This window comes from Microtus oregoni, unplaced genomic scaffold (genome assembly GCF_018167655.1).
Source record: "Microtus oregoni isolate MIOR12 unplaced genomic scaffold, Mior012 000081F_ref0000091, whole genome shotgun sequence".
Classification (NCBI taxonomy): Eukaryota; Metazoa; Chordata; class Mammalia; order Rodentia; family Cricetidae; genus Microtus; species Microtus oregoni.
The window spans coordinates 2,877,942-2,900,922 of record NW_024544541.1 but is presented as its reverse complement, the minus strand read 5'-3'; the positions used below and the strand labels follow the sequence as shown (position 1 = coordinate 2,900,922).

The 22,981-nt window shown below is 44.5% G+C and overlaps 1 protein-coding gene across 13 annotated transcripts in view; it reads right to left on the bottom strand.

The window, feature by feature from the left end:
- Positions 1-13,679, bottom strand: part of LOC121441739 (kinesin-like protein KIF1B) — a 140,314-nt gene extending 126,635 nt beyond the window's left edge. For 8 of the 13 annotated variants that reach the window (XM_041643011.1, XM_041643010.1, XM_041643018.1 and 5 more), the window contains exon 1: positions 13,171-13,492. The gene's annotated coding sequence lies outside the window, so the exon portion shown is untranslated. Of the gene's footprint in view, positions 1-13,170 lie in introns of all 13 variants that reach the window. The other 5 variants (XM_041643013.1, XM_041643019.1, XM_041643020.1 and 2 more) reach the window with 2 other exon arrangements.
- Between the last annotated feature and the right edge of the window lie 9,302 nt (positions 13,680-22,981).

Sequence of the window (22,981 nt, the reverse complement as noted above, 5' to 3'; positions counted from 1 at the left end):
ACAAATAGAATCAAGCCTTAGAAATTCACCATTTTGCAAGACACAAAAAGTAAGAGAATCTGGATAACACATCAAAGACATTATCCGAATCCAGAATACGGGAAGAAATACTCCACAAGTCACCCAACTTCTTCAAACAGAAAAACTAGGAGGAGACTGTAAAAGAGACATCATTGATCAACCAATTGAAATGATTTCAGGCAAGAAAACCTGTAAAAACATTTTCCCAGATAACCAGGAATAGAAAAATAAATGCTAAAATGTTTATAGTTATGTAACTACTTAGATGTTTTTAAGTGTTTCTTTTTTGTGTGTTCTACCCAGGGCCTGGTAAAGTACTCAAAGCTTCTGCCTTAGAAATAAAACAGAAAACACTGAACGTTCTAGCTCAACTTTTGACATGACTTACAACTATGAACTAAAACAAAAACATCCTTAACATCCTCAGTCATTTGCAGCAGGCTTAATTCCCCTCCCTAAATATTCTGCCAGATTTCATTCAACCTCACACAACCAAAGTCAAAATAGCTCTCACCGAAATACAAGTTTGCTTCCTCTATCCATCTAATCCAATAAAATACAATGAGGAAAAAAAAACTTTCCCACAACAGAAACATGCAAAAATATATAAAATATAATACTTTTTCATTTAACTCTGTGGTAAAACTGAGAATATCTTCACAAATGAGTTAAAATTGTATACAGTAATTGAAATTACAGTTAAGTGAACTACAAAGAGTTACTGTGTAAACTACCTACAACTATAGTCTTCTGTAACAGATGTCCATCAGGGAACTACAACTTTCCAGGTGTGACGGCTCATGCCTTAAATCCCAGTACTCAGGCATACTCAGAAGTTAGAGGCAGGGACAGACAAATCTGTATGATCTGGTCTACATAGTGAGTTCCAAGCCAGCCAAGACTAAACAGTGAGACCTTTTCTCAAAAACCAAACAAACACGTGTCCCAGAAGCAGGGAGGCAGGGACAGAAGGATCTGTGTAGCTCTCTGGCCAGACAACCAACCTAATCATAAACTTCAGAAAATGAAATACCTTGTCTCAAAGCCAATGGATGACTCCCGAGAAACCACTGCAGTATGAAGAAAGGCCATTTGCTGGCTCCTAGCCACTTGGCCCCAAAATAATCACACAGGAACAATATTATTTAAAGCACTGTTTGGCCCATTATCTCTAGCTTCTTATTGGCTAACTCTTACATCTTAATTTAACCCATTTCCATTAATATGTGCATTGCCATGTGACAGTGGTTTACCAGGTAAAGTTCCCAGCATCTGTCTCTGGTTGTGGCTCCATAGCTTCTCCCTGACTCCACCCTTCTTTCTCCCAGCATTCAATTTAGTTTTCTCCGCCTACTTAAATTCTGCCCTGCTATAGGTCCAATGCAGTTTCTTTATTCATTAATGGTAATCATAGCATACAGAGGGAAATCCCACATCAAACCACTCCTAAAGCTGTTCTCTGACCACATATATGTACACACTAACACATATACACACATGACAGGTCACCACCTGCACCCCAGTTCTGGACTGTCTTGCTGACTAGTTTTCTTTCCTTGTGGCATAGTTAGAAGCAGTAGGAAAGTAGAATGGAGCAAAGCTTCCAGAAGCATCCACTAAAGGAACAATAAAACACTGCAATTTACCATTTGAATATTTCTCAAATTTTGCCTCTTTATCTTTAATCATGTCAGATTCCCATTTGTTCTCAGAAGGAACATGGATTATTAGGAGTAAGGAGAAAACAAATGGATTCTTCTGCAAAGAAACAGGAATGAGTACTTGTTTATTATGAATAATACCAGATGTGTTGGTTAGTGTTTTGTCAACTTGACCAAGCTAGAGTCACTGAGAAGAGGGGGTCCTCAGTTGAGAAAACACCCCCATAAGATCAGCTGTAAGCAAGCCTGCATCCTCCTGGTAGATGACTAGTATGGAAAGGGCCCAGTTGACCCCTGGGGAGGAGGTCCTGGGTTGTGTAAGAAAGCAAACTGAGCAAGCCCTGGAGAGCAAGCAGTCACCTGCCTCCCACTGGTGGTCTTTCCTCAGTTCCTCCTACTGGTTTCTGCCCCAAGCTCCAGCCTTGGCTTCCCCTGGTGAAGACACATAACTTGTAAGCCAAAGAATCCTTTCTGCACCACCTGTGGTTATTAAAGGTCTTTACCACAGCAACAGAAAACCAAACAAACACACCAGGCTGTTTTGATTTATTTGGGTTAATTTATTTTTGTCATATTCATCTTCTATAGAAAACATGTAAGATTATATTACCAAAAGAGATTAGTTCACTTCATTCTCTCTTCTTAAAAAGCATTATTTAGGGGGCCTGAGAAATGGTTCAGTAGATTAGAGCTCTTGTTGCTCTTCCAGAGGACCTGAGTTCAATCCCCAGTACCCACGTGGCAGTTTTTTACCAGCTGTAATTTAAGTCCCAAAGGAGCCAATGCCCACTTCTGGTCTCCACAGGTACTGCATAAGCACACTGCACAAACAAACATGCAGGCAAAACACACATACACATAAAAATATTAAAATGTAAAAAGAAAACAGTTTTTAACCAAGAAAGAGTCTTTTTAAATCACTAGAAATAAGACAGGCAGTGGTGGTACATGTGTTTAGTCCCAGCACTCAGGAGGCAGAGGCAGGCGTATCTCTGTGAGTTCAAAGCCAGCCTGACCTACAGAGTGAGTTCCAGGACAGTCAGGGATACACAGAGAAAGCCTGTCTTGAAAAAACAAAACAAATTACTATGAATAGAAGCTCACTGAAAGAAGCTGGGGAGGCCAGGTGGTGGTAGCTCATGCCTGTAATCCCATCACTAGGGAGGCAGAAGCAGGCAGATGTCCGTGAGTTCGAGGCCAGACTGCTCTACAAAGCAAGTTACAGGACAGCCAGAGCTGTTACACAGAGAAACCCTGCCTTGAAAAAAAGAAAGGAAGAGGAGGAGGAGGAGGAAGAAGAGGAGGAGGAGGAGAAGGAAGAGGAGGAGGAAGAGGAGGGGAGGAGGAGAAGCAGCTGAAGAGATGGTTTAGCAATTAAGAGCACTTGTTGGCCTTACAGAGGACGAAGGTTTGATTCTTGGTATAGAAACAAGGCTCACAGTACTCTGTAACTGCAGGGGATCCCACACTTCTGATTTCCACGGGCACCAGGCACATAAATAATAAAATAAATAAATCTTTAAAGAGTTTTCTAAGAAGTTCACTGAGCTGCATAAAGTTTAGGACTGGGTTGGTGCTTGCTTCAGCGACAACCATAATCAAGTTTTCCTGAGTTTATTATACTAAGGAAATTTCTATTTCAAAAAAGAAATTATTATAAACTCAATTTTCTGGAGCAATAAGCTGATATCAAGAAATTTAAAAAACAATCTTTTCCAATGAACTTTTTCATTGGAAAAAAATATTTTATATTTTATTTATTTTATTATTTTTCTTTTCTTTTTTTTTTTTTTTTTTTTTTTTTTGGTTTTTCGAGACAAGGTTTCTCTGTGGCTTTGGAGCCTGTCCTGGAACTAGCTCTGTAGACCAGGCTGGTCTCAAACTCAGAGATCCGCCTGCCTCCGCCTCCCGAGTGCTGGGATTAAAGGCATGCGCCACCATCGCCCGGCTTATTTTATTATTTTTGAGACAGGATCTCACCATGTTGCCTTGACTAGCCTGGAATTTCAAAAACCAGGCTGGCCTCTAATTCACAGAGATCCCCCTGCCTCTGCCTACTGAGTGTTATAATTAAAGACATGTACTACCATGCCTGTGACTGAACTATATTTTCAAAAAATAATTGTAATTTAAAGACTAAAGAAAGAAAAAAAGGCATGGGAAGTGGTGCACACCTGTAATCAAAGCATTTGGGTAGTAAGAACAGATCAGGAATTCAAGGTTATCTTAGATAGTCGGTGAGCTCTAATCTGAGCCACGTGAGATCTTGCCTCAAAAGAAAAAAAAAAAAGAGTAAGCTAGTCAGGTATCTCATTCACTTGAAGAGTGAAGGCATGCCGGGCGGTGGTGGCGCACGCCTTTAATCCCAGCACTCGGGAGGCGGAGGCAGGCAGATCTCTGTGAGTTCGAGGCCAGCCTGGTCTACAAGAACTAGTTCCAGGACAGGAACCAAAAGCTACGGAGAAACCCTGTCTCGAAAAATCCAAAAAAAAAAAAAAAAGAGTGAAGGCAGGAAGATGGAAAAACAGGATTTAAGAGCAGGCTCTACTACCCAGGAGTTGAAAGCTAGCCTATACTGAATTAGACTACGTTTCCAAAAGAATAAATATAGTGATATTTTGTTTATAATCTAATAAAGTTTGTCTGAAGATCAGAGAGCAGAGCTACACCACTAGTTAGTCATAGAGGCCAGGCAGTGGTGGCACACACCTTTAATCCCAGAAGGCAAAGGCAGGTGGATCTGTAAGGTCAAGGCCACCCTGGGCAACACAATGTGTCTACAGGAGAAGCAGAGCTCACACAAAAGTGATCCCAGCACTAGGGAGGCGGAGAAAGGAGTGACATGGCTGGGCAGAGAGAGGAAAATAAAGTGAGAGGAGACAGGAGCTCAGATACAGTCTGGAGATGGCAGTCTAGGATTCCTGGAGACAGGATTGCCCTTCTGGTCTGACACTGGTAGAGGTAAGAACTCTCTAGTGGTGGGCCGCTCTGCTTCTCTGATCTTCAGGTAAGCTTTATTTGTTAGATTACAAATAGAATATCACGGGGCTGGAGAGATGGCTCAGCAGTTAAGAGCATTGCCTGCTCTTCCAAAGGTCCTGAGTTCAATTCCCAGCAACCAGATGGTGGCTTACAACCATCTGTAATGAGGTCTGGTGCCCTTTTCTGGCCTGCAGGCATACATGTAGACAGAATATTGTATACATAATAAATAAATAAACATTTTAAAAAATAGAATATCACTACAAATAAACATATCACAGAATGAAGTAAATCTCCACAATAGAGCCCCATTTAAGATGCTATAAATAGACGCTGGAGAGATGGTTCAACAGTTAAGGGCACTGGTGCTCTTCCCAGCAGCCACTTGGCAGCTCACAACTATGACTTCAGTTCTAGGGGACCTGACAGACATATATGCAGACAAAACACCAATACACATTAAAATAGATACTATTAATAATTCCTTTCTAGGGGGCTGGAGAGATGGCTCAGAGGTTAAGAGCATTGCCTGCTCTTCCAAAGGTCCTGAGTTCAATTCCCAGCAACCACATGGTGGCTCACAACCATCTGTAATGGGGTCTGGTGCCCTCTTCTGGCCTGCAGGCATACACAGACAGAACATTGTATACATAATAGATAAATGTTTAAAAAAAAACAATTCCTTTCTATGTAACATTTATGCATTTCTCTATCCAATAACTTCCATAAAAACCAAGCAGGTGTTAGGAGCATGGCTAACCAGTAAAATGGCTCCAAATATGTAAGAATTTGTGTGTGTGTACAAGAGACAGACAGAGACAGAGGAGTGTGAGTGTGTGTGTCCTCTTGATCTTTGGTCTTTAGTCATTCTGAGATGGGAATGCTGCCTTTTGCATCCTAACTCAATGCCAGGAGTCAGTTTCACAGGAATAGTCTTCAACAGATCAGATTTTCAATCTCCAATGTACGTGAACAGGCTCAGCTAGGCTTCCCAACTGTTTTCTTTAAACCACTGTCTAAAATAAACTGATACAATTTTTAGACTTACCAAACATATGTCCTCCTGCCTCTGCAACTGTGAAATCAAGAATCTTCCTTTGCACTGCTGACATGTTTTTGTGTTGTGTTTTTTTTTTTCTCTCTCTCTCTCAGAAATCAAGAAATGCCTCAAGAAACAACTTGGAAATGTAGCTCAGTTGTATGTAGAGTCCTTGTCTCAGATTCACAAAGCCCTGGATTCCACTCCCCCACCCCCCACCCCCCACCCCTCCAACCCCCCCCCATCCCGCCTGGAAGTTTGGGGGAGGCACCCAGGGACTAGAGAACAATAGTCCCTAATGGTTCATCAGCTTGAAATAAACTATTCTAAATGAAAGTCAGAATAGATTTTCTCAAAGAGCCAAGATTTGATTAGTTAATATTAAATCTATCCAGAAGTGACCTAGCTTTAACAACTAACCGTATTCTAGAGATTTTTAGAGGAAAGAGGCAGATGTGAAACTCTGCCACTCAGACTCCAACATTCCACTAACATTCTCCTATGATCAAAATAAACGGTGACTATTCCTGAATCTGTCCAGCAGAAAATGAGTTCAGCTTAATATGATACAAAAATGGCTAATTTTAAACAAAAGACAATTCAAATGTATGAATATTTATTTCTGAAATCAGCTTCTCATCACACCTACATACCTGGGTGATAACTCACTTTTGGAGGCAAGAAGGAAGGGCCAACTTTTCCATGTGCAACAAAGTATCACATGATAAACTGATCTGAATTTAATATGTTTTCTTTTAGATGAAAACACAAAATACAAGTACTTCAGGCTTTCCCCAAAATAGAACCATGAGTTTTGGGCTGATTTTCACTAATCTGTATATAAAATTGTACATTTAAACCACACCAGTTACATTTTTCACTGAAAACAATTCAGGTATACTATATTTCCAGCTTGAAAAACAAGTGGATTTGGATTTTTTTGAAAGCAATTTCCATTTATGTGTGAGTGTGTGTGTTTGTGTGTGTGTGTCTATGCACACACACAGCAGTGTGGTGGTCAGAGGAAAACTTGTTTAAGTGAATGCTGGGAATCAAACTCAGGTCATCAGGCTTAGTGGCAAGTACCTTTACCGACTGAGCTATCTTGCCAGCCTGTGGATTAGTTTGTCAAAGGGATCTTTTGTTTATTTGCTTGTTTTTGTTTTTTCGAGACAGGGTCTCACTATGCAGCCCTGGCTGTCCCGGAATTCACTAAGTTAACCAGACTGGCCTTGAAATCACAGAGATCCTCTTTGTACAGAACGACCTTTCAATTAGACCAGTGGTTCTCAACCTGTAGGTCTCAACCTCTTTGGTGGGGTCATCTAAGACCATCAGAAAACACAGACACTTGCATTACAATTCATAACAGTAGCAAAATTACAGTTATGAAGTAGCAACAAAAATATTTTTATGGTTGGGGTCACCACAACAAGAGGAACTGTATTAGAGGGCTGCAGCCTTAATGGAAGTTGAGGACCAGGCTCACCTCCTCCTGCCACAGTCGACCAAGTGCTGCTGGCTTTATAGGCATGCCTACCACACCTGATCCGCTTCAGAATTTAGCATCGGAAAAAGTGTCTCTTGACAAACCATTAACATTTTTTTTGCCAGATTAAAAACCCTATGATTAATATTTTCCTTTTTGCTTTGATTTCTAAATGTTTCAAAACTAAAATAAACCACATTAGCCAGGCAAGCTATATTTTAGTTAACTCTCAGTACACAGATTTTTGCTTACTTACTTTAACAACTTTATCATATATGTAGAGCTTACAGTAATTTGCTCAAATACTTTCCAAAGGCAATTCATATTACAAATTTTTTAAAGAAATCTTTTTTTAATTATTTATTTTTATTTCATGTTTATTCGTGTTTTTGCCTGAATGTATGTCTTATGAGGGTGTCAAATTCCCTGGAACTGGAGTTACAGACAGTTGTGAGCTGCCATGTGGGTTCTGGGAATTGAACCCAGGTCCTCTGGAAAAGCAAACAGTGCTGTTAACTACTGAGCCATCTCCCAAACCCTCATATTACAAATTATAAGTAAACAAAATTGTATTTTAACTGGGATACGCAGTTATGTGGTCCAAGTGCTAGTTCTCAAAATCAAACAACAAAGCAAGCCTTTAAAAGTTATACAAAACTTTGTGTGCAATGAATGAACTTGATAACTGTATAAATGGACAGAAACGCAGGGGACCCAGTAGGTGACACCAACACCACAAAACAAAAGAAGACAAAAGTTGAAGAGCAGAGCAACTTAAGTGAGCAATACTTCTAGAATGATGACATAAAACGTGCATGCCATCCCACCTTCACCTCACAATAAAGGCTGGAACCCTGAACAAGAACAGTGTCCAAGATATATCTAGATTCCCTAGGATCTAGAACCACTCATGCTGGGGTGGCAAAAAGAGAAAATGCCATCATAACTGACTGTGATAAACAAGAGAAAGGGAACATGAATGAAGAAGAAATCTTTCCTTATCGCTTAATTTTTTTAATAGAAAAGACTCGCACTTTTGCATGTTGAATCAATACATTGCATACATATAGGGAATCCCTGTCTTGGAGGCACTCCCATTCTAGTGGGAAAGAGGCATTAAAAGTGATGAGCTACTGTGAATGTCACTGAAGGGAGGGAAGTAAAGTCAAGAAGGAGACGTGCTGTATGTAGCTAAGTCGGGGAGGCTTTGGTGAAGTGCTGAGATCTAAGCGAAAATCTAAAGAGGTGAAAGAGTTAGCCAAGCAGATTAGAGAGAAAGAGCAATCCATGCTAAAGACGGAGCGTGAGTCCCAAGGTAGAACTCGCCAGGAATGTTCAAGGAACAGTGGGGGAAAGTCAGCAAAGGAGAAATAAGAGCAATCAGTGAAACAAATCCCAAAAGATTAGGAGCCAGTGATACACAGAGCACATGCCAAGGGATTAGCTGCAGTTGGGGGAAGATAACCTTTCTCAGGCTGGAGGAGAGGAGGAGGGCAGGGAGGATTGTCAGAAGAGGAAGGGGAGACTGAAGGAGTTCGTGCCTTTTCCCTACGAGGTAGTAAATATATATTCTGCTAAGCAGAGGCAGTGGGAGACTTTAGCCACTGTGGACATCCTGAGAGGACACCAAGCAGACCTGTTTCAGCAAACATCAAAGAACTGAGGGACTCGATAAGGATGGTAGCACTAATCCCCAGCCCTGTGAAGCTTCTCCATGAAACCAGAGTAAGAACAGAAGGTATGGATGCAGGAATGACTCAAGCTGACCTTCAGAGGAGCAAAGGATTTAAAACAGCCAATGGTGATATTGTAAAAAGAGCTGGAGCAATAAACGCAAACCATGACAGTACGGGAGAAGAAGAAACTAAGAGCCTCGGAGACCTAACATGGAATACACAAGCAGAGACTACAGAAGTGGGGGCTCTAAATTATCGGGGTGAGACCTGAAAGCAATGACATGTTAAAAGATGCGGCACAGGGGCTGGAGAGATGGCTCAGTGGTTAAGAGCACAGACTGCTCTTCCAGAGGACCTGGGTTCAATTCCCAGCACCCACATGGCAGCTAACAACTGTCTGTAACTCCAAGATCTGACACCCTCACACAGAGATACATGCAGGCAAAATACGAATGTATGTAAGATAAATAAATTACTTAAAAAAAGAAAAAGATGCAGCACAGAACTTCACTAACTAGAAAAGAGCCAAGGCGGTGTTTGAGCAGAAGTGAAGAATTTGAAGGGATGGGTGTCTCTTAGGAAGTTCAGCACAAGGATAACTCAGTTAGAGCTAGTAATGGTAGAGAAGTCATTTAGCATGTTTAAGTTTCTTCACTGAGAAATGGGACAATAACAGTATCTTCTTGGCATGGTTGCCTATGAATTAAATTAACAAATGCGCTTACAAAAGGGTCTGGCATATAGAAAGTGCTCAAAATGAGTCTATACTTTATCATTCTTGCTTCTACAACTACTGTTTATTTATACAGCTGCAGACATCTGCCAAGATAATGTGAGAAATCTGTATGAGTCCCTGGCCCAGCATGTGCAAGGCCCGGGGTACAATCTTTAGGAACAAAAAAAAAAAAAAAAAACAATAAAATGCAATTTAAATGGAAGGAAAAACTAGGCCAAAGGGCCCAAGTTACCAAAGGTGGAAATGGCAGAAAACTACATAACTGAATGACAAGCTTTGTTGTAAACAATATGATAGTTGGGGCTGGAGATTTAACTGAGTGGTAGAACACTTGCCTAACAACTTCTAGGCTCTGGGTTCAGTCCTCTGCTCCCCCAACCAAACAAAAGTTTTGTATCCAACAGGTATTTTCAGTCTTTTAACTTAAAACACATATGCAGTCTCAAACAATTGCAAAATCACTAATACTACACAGCATGAGAAGGAGAAAAAAGGCTAGCTGGAAACCACAGGAGCTTCCACAGCACAAGCAGCAGCACACCAACTGCACTAGAATAAAGAGAGCTGGAGTCTGAGTACAGATGGGAGAGTTGACATTCTTTTAGGATAAAGGCCTGAATCCCTATAGGGGCTGGATTATCTCCTAATGACTATAAGAACGAATTAATCACCGAGTTGTTAACCAAAAGAGAAAAAGAAAAATCCAAATCATAAGATTTTCCTATCACAGCAAAATCTGTTTAATGTCTTCTATCCTTCACCAAAATAAAGGTTCTAGAAGTGTCCATACTTATTCTCTCTCTTAGGGAGTCCACAAGTTTACTAGACTCTGCTCAAACAATACCCCTTCAAAGGGAACTTGGTGGAATAGGAAGGATACATCTTTAACTTCAGGACACCGTGAAACCATATCAAGTCGGTGTACTAGACCGCAGGGGTATGCTTCCTCCTGGGAAAGGCTGATCACAGTGATCAGAAAAAGCCTGGAAAGGGCTTTGCAAACAAGGCAGCAAGGACCCACTGCTGTCTCTATTCTGTACCTAGAACAAGACCCAAACTGAAAAAGCAGGTTAGAAAGCTTTGGCCTGGGAAACTGCTAGCAGACTTTTCTTAGGCAATAATTTGTTCCCTGCACAAATTAAGTAGAAAAAAAACTGCATTCATATCTGGTCTTGAAATGAAAAACAGTCTGACCTATGCCTTAGAAATTGTACTTAACTGGATAAATTCCAGAAAGATATTCAACAGTTAAGACCTATACAGACTTAAGAAATCTTTCCTCCACTTCAGACTCACAATCAGGTCTGATTTTATCAAATGCTTAAATTATATTTAATCACAGTTCTTAACATATACTTACAACTACTTCTTATTTCTGACATGGAATCATAAAACAGACACTCTCTATTTCTTGAGTATTAATGTACAGGAAAAACCACTGACTTCAGGCTAGAGAGATAGCTCAACAGCTAAAAGCTCTTAAGGAGGACCCATGGATTCCCAGCACCCATGTGGTGACTCACAACCACCTGTCACTCTAGGCCCATGGGATCCAACCTCGTCTGTCCTCAGAATGCACTAGGCACACACATGGTACACATACACACATGAAAGTAAAACACTCATACACATACAATAAATCAAAACAAAAAAAACTAGTATCTGTTGAAGGTTAAAGAGATTACTTAATGATAAAAATTACAAAAAATAAAGTGTTGACTTCTCTTAGAAAAACATTGGAACTTTTTTAGTAGTCATTCTCAAGAAGAGAAAAAACAGAAAAAAAATTAAACAAAGAATTTATGCACTAAAAAAAATGGAGTATGAAGGGTGGAAGTATAGCTCAGTAGGAGACAGCTTATCTAACATGCCTAAGACCTGAGCTGGCTCTCCAGCCCCCACACCCATTGCCAAAGACAAAATATACATATATAATGAATAAAGTTAAAATTGAAGAGCATAAGGAAGGCAGGAGTCATGCCATCTCCCCAAGTCCTGTGCATGTTCAAAATAGAGGAAACCACATTTACAGGCTCACTCTGAACCCAGTTATCGATCATTTCTAGATCTACTTTAATACCAAGAAGAGTAATCTTCATAATCCATCCTCAAATAGAACATTAACAACTTCAATGACTTCATAATCAATACCAACAAAATTAGAAAGCGCTACCACACTTCTCAAGTGAAAACACAAGCTAAAATGTTATGACTAAGCCAAGTGCACAGCCTTCGAATGGAATATCCACCGTAATGTGGCTTTTTAACTGTTCTACAAACTCCATCACCGCTCTCTCCGGGTTAAGACAGGCACACAACGACACAAAGCAGCGTGCTCAGTGCTGCCAGAACAGCTGCTTGGAACAGTGAGAGCTGCATAAGCAAGAGATCTGTTGACAATCTAATTTAGGCTACCTCCAGATTCCACAGCCATGACAAGCCGCATCCTCTGAGCCCCTGCTGCAAGTCTTCTCTGCTATCAGAACATTCCAGTTTACCTAATCTCTGCACGCTGGGCTACTGTGCAAATCTATCCACGCAATACAATATGCTGAGAGTCTCCAACGTGATAAAGTGGCCTTCGCAGGAGGATGGGCATCAACAGGCCTTCGAGGGTCAAGGCAGCAATGGACAGCGGAGATGAGGACAGAATCCCAGAGTCACACCCAACAAGAATGGACTCTCCTAGCCAGTTTACCCTAAAGGCTCCTGCAGCAATTCACCAAAGAGAAAGGGTGATTTGGGGGCTCAGTTTTGCTTTCAGAGTCGGCGAGGGTTTGCGTTGCCTGAACAATGACTCGCTTGCTCCGAGCGGCCTCCCAACCCCCACAACTTGGCTTCTGGTGCGGCTAGTCACCCTGAAAGCTGCCAGGGCTGTCACTCGGTGCCTTCCAGCAACCGGACTTGGCTCCTAAACGATTTGTCAGATCATCCTCCCAATATGGCTGCCAGAGTAATCCTGGTCGGCTGAACGTCGAGCCCACACCAGCCTTCCTCCCAGCTGGCCAGCATCCAACAAGCCCCCCTCCCTTTGCATCCTTCCTCCGTCCAGCCCTTGAGCCCTCCGCACCACCGGATGCCCTTTCCTACCTGCATGGGGCACAGGGGCATTGCCACATTCCCAGTCGGAACCCTGATGCCAACCACAATGGGGATGAGAGGGTGAGCTAGCCTCAAGCCGGGCAGGGCCGGCTCCCTCAGAACTGCACTGTGCGTAGATACGGCGGCGGGACAGCGACGGCTCTGCTGGCCCGAGGACAGAGCAGGGCCTGGCAGCCCGGGGGAAGCGGAGGGCCGGTGCAGGGCACTGCGGAGGACCCGCAGGCCGCTGGACCAAAGCCCGGAGCTCGCGATCGGCCAGCCTGGGCTCTCCACCGAGGGCGAGGCTCCTCAGCGCGAACCCGCTGCTCCGGTCGGTCGCCCCGCTTCCTCGCTTCGCCCGCCCCAGGCCCGACCCCAGCCCGGAGTGTGTCCAGCGGGAGCGGCTCTCTCGACCGGCCGCCGCCGCACCACCGCCCACCTCCCCTCAGCCGCCCCAGCTCCGCCTCTCCGCTCAGCCTCCTCACCTCAGCGGCGCTGCGGACCGACGGGCGAGCCGGCCGAAGTCAGAAGACGCCAGGGCGCGCAGGGGCGCGGGAGGCCGGGCACCGACGCAGCTCAGAGCGAGCAGCGGCCGCCGGGAGCCGCAGGGCGCCGCTCCGCAACCCCATCACGCAGCCGCCCAGCTCTGCATTGAGGGTTGGGGAGGCAGGGGCGCGGCGGTGGCTGCGGCGAGGGAGCAGGGGGAAGCTCGGACGCGAGCTGTCGCCTCCCGGTACCACGGCCGTCTGACTACACCGCGTCGCCGCTCGCCAAAACTCCGCCCGAAGCCGCCGGCGCGGGACACCGCCCCGAGCTAGAGCGCCGCGCGTCACTTCGGCCCGCCCAGCAACCGAGACCGACGCAAAAGATGACCAATCGAGAGGAAGATCGGGAGACGGACGACCAATAGGAAGGCGAGTCCGTCAGAGAGGGCGGGAGAGGCTGGCGGAGCGACGGAGACCCTCGCGCGCCCCCTGCTGGCCCAGGCTCCGATGCGGGTGCGGGCGTGTCGGGTGGGCGAAGCCGGTGACCCCCCAAGGGTGTTCGTGCGTAGCTGCCTCGCCGGTGTGGCCGGATGACCCGCTTCGTAAAGGGACAAAAGGTTGGCTGAGTGACCGGGCAGGACTGGACGGTCCAGCTGCCATCCGAGGGCTGGGATTCTTTGGGAGCGGCCGAGTGTGGAGTCATTGTCCGTTTGGAAAACAGCTCACACGGGTGAAGCCGCCGAGCCCGGCGCGGTGGGAAGGGAAGCACGCGCAGGCAGGAGTGTATCCAGCAGAAAGCTTCCTGGCCTATTCTTGTCGAACCCCAGCACAACACCTCCCACACGCCACCTTGGGAGAAAAGGAGGAATGAGTAATGGGAAAGCATGACTTCGTGGGCATTCAGCGTCTCCTTGGGAGACGGCGCGCTGGTGTGAGCCGAGGGAACAAAACGCTTTGTGTGGCGCCCAGTGAATGGGGTGAGCGGCCCGGGAGAGAAGCCCCTAAAGGGGGTTCCAGAACTCAGAACACAAAAGCCCTACGAGCCATGTTTTTTTTTTTTTTTGAAAAAAAAAAAAATCAGATTTAGGTTCAGCTCAAAGGAAAAGCCCCACAGCCGTTCATGAGCAGCTCAATTCAGTACTTAAAAAAAATTACAATGACAACCTGCCAATCACACTTCCTTTGAAGGTTGAGTAACATCTTTTGGATTTACTAGCAGAAATTGAAAGTAGGATTTTTTTTTCTCCTTCCTGACTTTAATACAGTCTTTTTGGGTAGAGAAAGGCCTACACACTAAAACATGAAAATGAAAATTAACTTTCTAAACTAACCGTTCTGGAAAATCGCCATGACCCAGTAATTCCATATTTATTGGACAGCTCTCACTGTATTTTTTCGTTTGTTTTGTTTTTTTGCAAAAGGGTCTCACTTTGTAGCCCCGGCTGTCCTGGAACGCATTCTGTAGACCAGGCTGGCCTCAAACCCACAAAGATCTGTCTGCCTCTACCTCCTGTCTGCTGGGATTAAAGACTACCCTACGACCGGTTCTCATTTTATTTAGAATTTATACTTCATCGTCCAACAAAAAGATTTGATGTACTTTATACTGAAACATACAAGCAATAAAATTGCTTAAAAAGCTGGGAGGAACGAACTTGTGAGTTGAAGGGCAACATAGAGAAACAAGCAGGTTCGCCAAGATGGCTGAGTGGGTGAAAGTGCTTCTGATGAGGCCTAATAACCTGAGTTCCACCTTCAGAACCCCTGACAGGGGGGAAGGACAGAACCTGATCAGCAAGGTTGTCCTCTGGCTTGGACACACACTTCATACACCATGCCATAATAATAAACATTTAACAGACAAAAATAATAAAATAATAAAACAAGAAGTTGACCTGGAAGGGTAGCTAAACTGTGGAGCGCTTGTTAAGCAGATGGGAGGTCAGGGTGCAGTCCCTAGAATGGAGGAGGAGGAAGAGATGAATCCCTTAACGGATCTGTACAGGAGCTAGAGGTTCTGATGTGCGGTGCTGTTCCCAGGGGGATGTCCACAGTCACAGTGACACACTTCAGAAAACTAGGAGAAAGGACCTCGAACATTTTCACGATGAAGGAATGTTTGAGGAGGGGCTGGCGAGATGGCTCAGCAGTCAAGAGGGCTTCCTGCTCTTGAAGAGGACCTGAGTTCAGTTCCCAGTACCTGCACTTGGGCACCTCACAGTCCATGGGGACCCGACATCTCTGGCCGCCAAGGGCACCTGCACTCATGTAAATTCCAACACAAAGATATGCATATACACATAACTTTTTAAGTTAAAAAATAAATCCTTTTAAAATGTTTGAGATAAATATGCTAAACCTGAATTAAACCTTATTCAATATATTTGGTGTTTTACTTTGTTTTGTTTTGATTTTTTGAAACAGGGTTTCTCTGTGTAACAGTTCTGGCTGACCTGTAACTCTCTCTATATACCAGGCTGGCCTCAAACTCACATAGACCCGCCTGCCTCTGCCTCCTGAGTGCTGGGATTAAAAGTGTGGGCCACCGCTGCCCGACTAATTTTATTTTTTTCCTCACTTTAAAAAAAAAAATTAAAGGGCAGGAGAGATGGATCAGAGGTTAAGAGCACTGCCTGCTCTTCCAGAGGTTCTGAGTTCAATTCTCAGCAGCCACATGGTGGCTCACAACCACCTGTAGTAAGATCTGGTGGCCTCTTCTAGACTGAAGGCATACATGCAGGCAGAACACTGTATATATAATAAATAAATAAATTTTTAAAATTTAAAAAAGAAAATGATAGGGGGCTGGAGAGATGGCTCAGTGGTTAAGAGCATTGCCTGCTCTTCCAAAGGTCCTGAGTTCAATTCCCGGCAACCAGATGGTGGTTCACAACCATCTGGAATGAGGTCTGGTGCCCTCTTCTGGCCTGCAGACATACAGACAGAATATTGTATACATAATAAGTAAATAAATATTTAAAAAAAAAAAGAAAATGATATTCTTTTATTTTACATACCAATCCCAGTTCCCACTCCCCTCCTCCCATTTCCTCCACCGTCCCCCCATCCACTCCTCTCAACTAATTTTAATATCTTCATACATTATAAAGTTTTTTTTTTTTTTTAAGCAACTAAGCTATGAAGAGAAGCCTGCTCGAGCCAGGAATGGTGGATTGTCTATAATCCCAGCACTCAGCAGACAGGCAGGAGAAGCTGTGCAAATCAGGAACCAGCCATGCTATATATGGAGTAAGTTAGCCAGGGGTACATAGTGAGACCCTATCCCGAAAAACCAAGCAACAATCAAACAAAAAGAGGCTGCTTCAGCTCAAATAAGCAGATTACAGAGAAAGAAAGGTGATATCAAAAAACTAGAGCCAGGGAAATATGCTACCTCTGAGCATAGATTCCATACCTTAGCTTCTTGACGACCAAGCCAAGACAGCAGTGCAATGGCTAAATAAACAGAGCTCCACCGTGTTGTCGGAGACACCCACTTAAGTCCAAGCGTAGCGCTCCGAGATTACAGACCCCTAGGGTAGTGACTATGGTTTGAATACTCAGTGGAGCTCACTCTAAAAGAATCTCATTGGAGCTAGTGCGGCAGGAAAACAGAACCATCAATAGAGGCAGACAAGGCTGCTGTGCACAAACTTTTGGCCCTCTGATGAATGAAGCCATTCTGCAGCCATGCAATTGGTCAGCTAACAGATTTTTGTATAAAAGATTCTCCCTGAGATCACAAATTACTGAGTGAGCGAATGCACCACGGTCTGATGGGGCTACCCCTGAAATGCAAGGAATAAAAGTACAAAGAAAGGGAGAGAGAAAGGCAATTTGCCCATAGCTAGACGCTGTAACATTGTGCGGATTAGAGCTCAGTTGTGTTGGCACAAGGAAATTCACTAGAAATGGAACAGAGGAGTCAGGTGCACGTGCACACAAGCTGTGGAAGGAAGCGCAGTCGCAGCAGGGTTACAAGCCAGTAGCTGGGCCCGTGCTAACCTACAGCGACGCTGTGGTGAAGGACGCTAGCGTGTGCCGTAGCGGGGCGTGGTGCTGCAGACTCACTCTGGGTGCCGAGAAAAACGGAGCGGGAGTTCAAGGAGTCAAGGTCATCCTTGAGCTTGAGGACAACAAGCTGTACAAGATTCCGTCTCAAAGAGCAACAATGAAAACTGTTGAAAGATGATTTTTTTAAATTTTTTTTTTGTTTTTTTTTTTTTGTTTTTTGAGACAGGGTTTCTCTGTTTAGCTTTGGTACCTGTCCTTGAACTCACTCAGACCAGGCTGGCCTTGAACTCACAGAGACCTACCGGCCTCTGCTTTTGCCTCCTGAGTACTGGAATTAAAGCCGTGCACCACCACCACCCAGCATGATTTTTTTCTTCATACTGTATAAAATAGAAATTCACATAGATTAAAAACCTAAATAAAAGCCTGGCATAGTGACTCAGGCCTTCAAACCCAGCACCCGGGAAGCAGAGGAAGAGCTACGCGGGTTCAAGATCAGCCTGGTCTACATAGTGAGTTCCAGGCCAGCCAGAGCTACACCATGAGACTCTGTCTCATAAAATAAATAAATAAATAAATAAATAAATAAATAAATAAATGGGGTTTTTTTGTTATTTTTTTGTAAGTGGGGTTGTGGGGCTGGAGAGTGGCTAAGAGCCCTTGCTGCTCTGGAAGAGGACCCAGGTTCAGTTTCCAGCATCTACAAGGAGACTTATGACTGTAAGTCCAGTTCCAGGAGATCTGACAATGTCTTCCGCCTTCTAGACCACCAGGCACATCTGTGGTGCAGTTACATACATGTAGGCACTCACACACAAAAATAAATAATTACTAATATAGTTTTTGTGTGATTATTCGGGTCTTGACAGTCTCTGTACAGTCTCTGTTTACAGTATCCTGTCAAAACTTTCACCAAAATAAATTCTTCTTTAAGTCAAAAAAAAAAAAGAATTACATACATGTAGGCACTCACACATAGACTATAAAATAAATAAATAAACCTTTAAACAAAACAATCCCCGCCCCCAAGAAAAAACTTGGTTTCTTATTTTTGTTTTGTTTTAGGGACATGGGTGAATTCAATATATATAGTTCTTGAACTTTTCCTATTATAGTTCTTAGGGGCTGGAGAGACAGCTCAACGGTTAAGAGCACTGACTGCTCTTCCAGAGGACCCGAGTTCAATTCCCAGCACCCACATGGCAGCTCACAACTGTCTGTAACTCCAGTTCCTGGGCATCTGACACCTTCACACCAATGCACATAAAATGAAGCTAAATGATTATTAAAGAAAATAGTTCTCGGGTTGGAGGACATAGCTCAGTGGAACATTTGAGAGTGTGCGGCTCTGGGTAATAAAAACGCTACAAATTATGGGCTATATTTGTTCAGAAGCATCTGAGCCATGATACCACAGTAATCCTCTGTAGATTAGGACAGCCACTGGATCAGAGTGCTTGGGGGCCATGGCAGCTGGGCCCAGCCTGAGATGCCGCGTGGGCGGGACACAGAGGCCCATAGCCCTCCTCTGACCTGGCTTTAAAGCACACTAGGCTGCCAGCCTGTACTGTCAAAGCCTTCACATCTTGGCCAGACAGTTGGTAAAATGCAGAGAAGGGACACAGATGTCCTCGCTTGGGCTGCAGGAAGCTCTTTGAGAGTTGACTGAAGGGGGCGGTGGGAGTGGTGGGGATAGGGGGGTGGGGCCATAGGTGGGGGGCAAGCTTGGAATTTCAGCTTTAGTGCGGCTGTGAGTTGCTTCCACTCTAAACTGCCACAAGCTGCCACCGCTACTGCCAAAACCATTTGAAAGGTCTATTTTTATTTTGGGGAGGGAAGATTTTCAAGACCTCTGCTGAGCTGTCCAGGCGCCTGAAGAGAAAGCATTCTCCAGGCACTTTAACGAAGGTCAGGGGACACATGTTCCCTCAGATCATGTTGCATATTTAAAAATAGGAGCCACTTATGGTTTTGGTCCTAGGAAACTAGAAATCTCTACCCTGCTAAGTTCCAGAAGTTTACGTTCCTATACAAAGCCTTTCCACATATTATTCAACACCTATTTTATATAGGCGCGTCTACAGATTGCATTAAACTTTGTATTAGGCCGGGCGATGGTGGCGCACGCCTTTAATCCCAGCACTCGGGAGGCAGAGGCAGGCGGATCTCTGTGAGTTCGAGACCAGCCTGGTCTACAGAGCTAGTTCCAGGACAGGCTCCAAAGCCACAGAGAAACCCTGTCTCGAAAAACCAAAAAAAAAAAAAAAAAAAAAAAAAAAACTTTGTATTAATGTATGAGAAGCTGCTGAGCGTCAGTTAAGGCCCCGTGTTTCCCGGGAGCATTTTAACAACAGAGTGTGGTTTGGTTTGACTCATTCATATTAACGTATGGTGACACCGCACATGCCAGGTTATTTGGAACCAGAAAATCGAAACCTGAACGTACTTTGGAACTAGTTAGTCTGCTCTGTTCAGAAAAGGAGTGATGCACACAGCCAACCTCGAGTGTGCCGGCCGCCTCAGTTGTCTTTTAAGTTTCATTTATGGTGTGCGTGTGTGTGTGTGTGCGTGTATGTGAACATCAGAGTTTGTTCTCTCCTTCTACCGTGTTGAGGCAGAATCGCTCTTGTTTCTGTTCTGCTGCGCATTTGAGGCTAGCTGACCCATGGAATGCTGGGGCAATTCTACTGTTTCCGTTTCTTAGGTCACCATGGAAGTGCTGGAGTTACTGATGCAGGCCATTAAATGGGATTTTGTTTGTGGGTTCTGGGGTTCAAGCCCAGGCTTTCAGGCCTCACCCACTGAGCCATTTCGCCCACCTGCCCTTTTCAGTTTTTTTTTTCCCTTCCTCCTTCCCTCCTTGCTTCTTTCCTTTTTTTAGAGTCTTACTATGTATCCCTGGTTACCTAGAACTCAGTACCCACTATGTAGACCAGGCTGGCCTTAAATTTATGGACATACACTTACTGGGATTAAAGGTGAACTTGGGTTTTCTTCTGAGACAGGGTCTTGCTATGGGGCCCAGGCTAGCCTGCATCTCACTACACAGTTGAAACTGGCCTGGAACTCTCAACAAAAGACAGTTTTGTTTGTTTGTTGTTTGTTTTGCTTTCGGAGACAGGGTTTCTCTTTGTAGCCCTAGCTGTCCTGAAACTTGCTCTATCTACAGACCAAGCTGGTTAGTCTATAGAGACTGCCCGCCTCTGTCTCCCGGGTGCTGGGATTAAAGTCGTTCGTCACCACTGCCCAGCAAAGATTCATTTATTTGTGCATTGTATGTATAGGAATGCTCTATTTCAGAAGAGGGCATCAGATCTCATTACAGATGGTTGTGAGCCACCATGTGGGTGCTGGGACCTGAACTCAGGACCTCTGGAAGAGCAGCCAATGCTCTCAACTGCCGGATTATCTCTCCAGCCCCCCCGCCAACATTTAAAAATATATTAATTTAAAATGTTATTAATTTATTTGTGAAGGGGAAGGGACGGGTAGGCATGTGACGTGTGCGTGAGGGGAGGAGATGGCTCTCTTCTTCCACTCCAGGTCCCAGGACTTGAACTCAGTTTATCAGGTTCATACAAGGAACATTTTTGCCATCTGAACTATTGCATTTGTTTCTGTTGCTGCTGTTCGCTTGTTTTCAATTTCCTCTGAGACAAAGTCTCATGTAGAGCAGGCTGGCTTCAAACACGCTCTAAAACTGAGGATGACTTCAAATTTTGGTCATCTGGTCTCCGTCTCCGAAATGCTGTAACTGCAGGCATGAGCCACTCAGCCTGGTTTTCTATGCAGTGCTGTAGGGAGCACAAGACTCAGTGCAGGTGAGGAAGGCACTCTTCCATGTAGGAAGAAGGATGACTTTGATGGCCAGGCGGTGGTGGCACACACCCTTAATCTCAGCACTTGGAAGGCAGAGGCAAGTGGATCTCTGTGAGTTCTAGGTTGGCCTGGTCTACAGAGCGTGTTCTAGTGCAGGCTCCAAAGCTACACAGAGAAAGCCTGTCTTGAAAAACAAACCAAGCCAGGCGGTGATGGCACATACTTTTAATCCCAGCTCTCGGGAGGCAGAGACAGGCAGATCGCTATAAGAGCTAGTTCCAGGACTCCCAAGCTACAGAGAAACCCTGTCTCAAAAAACTAAAAGCAAAAACAAAAACAAACAAAAAACAAAGGAAGGATGATTGTGAACTGAGCTTCCTGCCTCTAGCTTCCCCAGTGTTGGGACGACATGGAAGTGCCACCACATCCAGCTTACGTGGTACTCAGAATGGAACCCAGGGCCTCCTGTGGTGACCAAGGTAAGCCTTTTAGCCAACAGAGCTGCACCCCTGTTTGGCAGAACCCAGAAGGAAAGAATCGAATCTGTCAGAATCGTTGTTGTAAACACAGGTCCCCTACTCACAGAGTTCCTCAAGCAACACACCCAGTGTCTACTTCTTCATCTGTTTTTCTCAGGGGTTAGAGAGATAGCCCAACAGCTACAAGTGCTAGGACTAGGCCCATCCCCGGGCCTGATGGTTCTTGAAGAATCCCTCAGATGCTGGGCACGGTAATACATATCTTTAGTCCCAGCTCTTGGTAGACAGAGGAAGGCAGATCGCTGTAGGTTTGGGGACACCTTGCTCTACACAGTGATCCCCAACAGAGATTGACATTTTAAAAAGTCAGGGCTGCATAGTAAGTTCCAGGACAACTTGGAACATGAGATACCTGTCTTAAAAATCAAACAAAATAAACGCAAACAGGGCTGGAGAGATGGCTCAGTGGTTAAGAGCACTGGTTGCTCTTCCAGAGGACCTGGGTTCAATTCCCAGCACCCACATGGCAGCTCACAAGTGTCTATAACTCTGACCCCGGGGACCTGACACCCAAGGCAAAATGTCAATGCAAATAACAACAACAACAAAAACCCACTAACAAAAGAAACACATTTATCTATTTATTTGAAGCAGGGTCACACAGTAGTATCTCAGGGTGACCTTAACCAACAAGCCTGCTTATCATGATTTCACCACCTCTCTCCCTCTCTGGGATCAAACCCAGAGCTAGGCAAATACAAGTCCAAGTCCACTACCAAGCCCCGTCCCAACCAGCCTGAAATTTTAGCTAGAGAAGTTAGAAGGAAGTTGAAGATGAGAGATCTCAATGTTAGGGGAAGCTCGGATTATTTACAAAGATTGATCTTAATTAAGATTTTTAAAAATTTACTGTGCATGCCAAACCTGTATGTACATGTGTGCATGGTGAACATGCAGTACCCATGGAGAGCAGAAGGGGCATCAGATCCTCTAGGACTATAGTTACAGATAGACGTAATCATTCATGTGGCTGCTTGGAATCAAACCCAGGTCTTCTGGAAGAGCAGCCAGTACTTTTGACCACTGAGCCATCTCTCCAGCCCCAACAGAGATTGACATTTTAAAAAGCATATATAGGGAGCTGGGGTGTGGTGGCTTTAAAGAAAATGGCCCCCATAGGGAATGGCACTATTAGGAGGTGTGACTTTGTTGGAGTAGTGTGGCCTTGCAGAAGGAAGTGTGTCACTGTGGGGGCAGGCTTTGAGGTCTCCTATGCTCAAGCTAAGCCCAGATGAACACAGACTCCTACTGCTCCCTGTGGGTCAAAAGGTAGAACTCTTAGCTCTCAGTCCAGCTCCAAGATTCCTGCAGGCTGCCACGTCCCACTGTGATGATAACGGACTGAACCTCTGAACCCCAATTGAATGTTTTCTTTATAAGAGTTTCTGTGGTCATGGTGTCTCTTCACAGCAAGAGAAACCCCAAGACATGGGGATGTA